Genomic DNA, 3,343 nt, shown 5'->3' on the forward strand with positions numbered 1-3,343 from the left:
CATGGGGCACTTGGGGGGGGGTGGGGGGGCGTGCAGTGTGTGGAGCAAGGGAAGGGGGGGGCAAGCAGCCCCTCACAGGCTGCAACTCTGCCAGCCTGAAAGGTAAAAGCCATGGTTTTACATATTTTTGTCCTTTAAAGGATAATCTGTTTTTAAAGTTTGTTAGTGACCCTTTTGATATATTCTTGTGGCCCACTTCTGGGTCACAACCCACAGGTTGAGAAAGACTGATCTAGTCCAACTTCTTGAGCAGAGGCAAGATTCACTGTTCCTAAATTCTCCCCAACATATGCCCATCCAGCTTCTTCTGGAAACCTTCAATGAAGGCAATTCCATAACTTCCCGAGGCAACTTGTTCCATTAGCCTACTGTTCCTACAGTTAGGAAGATTTTACAGAGATTTGATCTTAATCTTTGTCTCCTGCCCTCTGTGGCAAAAGGGACCAGTTTTTCTCCCTTTTCTTTATGGCAGCCTTTCAAGAATTTGAAAATATCTATCATATCTCCATGCAGGGGACTGCATGCTTAGGGGCAACCAACACAGGTTCATCAGTGGCAGGTCCTGTCAGACCAACCTGGTGGCCTTTTACGATCAGATCACCAGATCATTAGATGCAGGGGTAGCAGTGGACATAGTCTTCCTGGACTTCTGGAAGGCTTTTGACACTGTCTCTCACCCCGTTCTCATTAAGAAACTGGGGGACTGTGGCGTAGACACCCACACAGTCAAATGGGTCGCCAACTGGCTGGAGGGCCGCACCCAGAGGGTGGTAGTGGATGGGTCCTTCTCAACCTGGAAGGACGTGGGCAGTGGGGTTCCGCAGGGCTCGGTCCTCGGGCCCGCACTGTTCAACATCTTCATCAGTGATTTGGACGAGGGGGTAAAAAGCACCCTGTTCAAATTTGCTGATGACACTAAGATGTGGGGGGACGTGGGCACACTAGAAGGAAGCAACAGGCTACAATCTGACCTAGACAGGTTACAAGGGTGGGCGGATGAGAATAGGATGGGTTTCAACACAGACAAGTGCAAGGTGATGCACCTGGGGAGGAACAACCGGCACCATACCTACAGGTTAGGGAACTCCCCTCTTGTCAGCACGGAGGCGGAAAAGGATCTTGGAGTCATCATTGACTCCAAGATGAACATGGGTCGGCAGTGTGGGGAGGCAGTTAGGAAGGCCAACCGCACCTTGTCATGCATCCACAGATGCATCTCGAGCAGGTCCAGAGAGGTGATCCTCCCCCTCTATGCGGCACTGGTCAGGCCGCAGTTGGAGTACTGCGTCCAGTTCTGGGCGCCGCACTTCAAGAGGGATGTGGACAGCATGGAGAGGGTCCAGAGGAGGGCCACTCGCATGATCAGGGGACAGCAGGGCAGGCCCTATGAGGAGAGGCTACGGGACCTGAACCTGTTCAGCCTCCAAAAGAGAAGGCTGAGGGGGGATCTTGTGGCCTGTTATAAACTAGTCAGGGGGGATCAGCAGGCATTGGGGGAGTCCCTGTTCCCCCGAGCACCGCCAGGAGTGACCAGGAATAACGGTCACAAGCTGGCAGAGGGTAGGTTTAGGTTAGACATCAGGAGGCGCTATTTCACGGTCAGGGCGGCTAGGGTCTGGAACCAACTTCCAAGAGAGGTGGTGCAGGCTCCTACCCTGGGGGTTTTTAAGAGGAGGTTAGATGAACACCTTGCTGGGGTCGTTTGACCACAGTACTCTTTCCTGCCATGGCAGGGGGTCAGATTAGATGATCTGCTAAGGTCCCTTCCGACCCTAGAAACTATGAAACTATAAATCTCCTTTTCTTGAGCTAAATCATAAGCAGTCCCTTCCACCTTTCCATGCACTGCTTGCTTTCTGATCCTTTCATAACCTTTGTCACTCACCTCTCCAGTCCCTCTACCTTTTCTTAAAATTCAGTGCTCAGAATTGCATGGAAACACAAACAGTTATTTCAATTACATAATGACTGTACATTTCATGTTTTAATAATACAGAATTCTCTTTGGTTTGCATCACAGTACATTTTATGATTCATCTACCCCTTCTCTCTCAGCTTGTGTTTTCACTGATATTAAAGTGACCTGGTGAGTAACAGACAGCACAATGACTGAAACATAGTGAATTGGGGTAATTGGATGACAACTGAATCATAGTAAAATATAGCAGCCAACAAGCCCATGTACAGACCATGGTAAGAATTTTTCTCACTTCACACTTAAATAAGACAAATACTAAGATCAATGTTTTGTGTTAGGACCAGGCAGAATTCCCCCCACTGATCTGGCATGATCATAATTATCTCAGGAGGGCAATTTAGGCTGTTAAAAACAATTCACTCAGTGAATGTGACACTGGTCAGGCCACAGTTGGAGTACTGCATCCAGTTCTGGGCACCGCACTTTAGGAGAGATGTGGCCAGCATCAAGAGGATCCAAAGGAGGGCCACTCGCATGATAGGGGACAGCAGGGCAGGCCCTATGAGGAGAGGCTACGGGACCTGAACCTGTCCAGCCTTCACAAGAGAAGGCTGAGAGGAGACCTGGTGGCCGTCTATAAACTTACCATGGGGGACAAGCGGGGAATGGGAGAGACCCTGTTCCCCCGAGCACCTCCCAGAGTAACAAGGAATAACGGCCATAAGTTGTTTGAGAGTAGGTTCAGGCTGGACATCAGAAGGCACTACTTCACAGTCAGGGCGGCTAGGATCTGGAACCAACTTCCAAAGGAAGTGGTGCTGGCTCCTACATTGGGGATCTTTAAGAGGAGGCTTGACAATTACCTAGCTGGGGTCATATAAGCCCAGTATTCTCTCCCGCCCAGGGCATGGGGCCAGACTTGAAGATCTACTCAGGTCCCTTCCAACCGTACATCTATGAATCTGTGAATTGATAGGGGACAATACTTAGTGACAAATAACACCAAGGATTTTGCTCTGCCTAGCTACAAGTTTTTATGGACTGATCCATTTCTCATTAAAGCCCCTGAAAGAATGATACACTTTGTGAATGTTAGGTCAGTCAGTTGCAGGCAGGTTATTTTGGAGGATGTGATCTGAACCTCCAACCTAGTGCATTAGTCATTACACCTTAGAAGCTGTGAGTTCATTGTATAAAGGGTCAAAGCAGGAGACTCTTTTAAAGGAAAGCTATGTGCTATACTGTCTACAAAGATTTCTGTAGCTTTTTTCAGTAACTCATTGCACAGAGAGCAGTTTGATGGTCTAACAGCTAGCCAAGGTTGAGTCCAGTTGAAGTGTCCAGAGTGCCAGTCTACTGCTTTTTGGGCACATGAAGCACCACAGTACTCTCTACAGGCTTGAATAAAAGTCTACTAAGGTCAAG

This window comes from Gavialis gangeticus, unplaced genomic scaffold (genome assembly GCF_001723915.1).
Source record: "Gavialis gangeticus isolate Ggan-Ray unplaced genomic scaffold, GavGan_comp1, whole genome shotgun sequence".
In the NCBI taxonomy this organism is placed as follows: domain Eukaryota; kingdom Metazoa; phylum Chordata; order Crocodylia; family Gavialidae; genus Gavialis; species Gavialis gangeticus.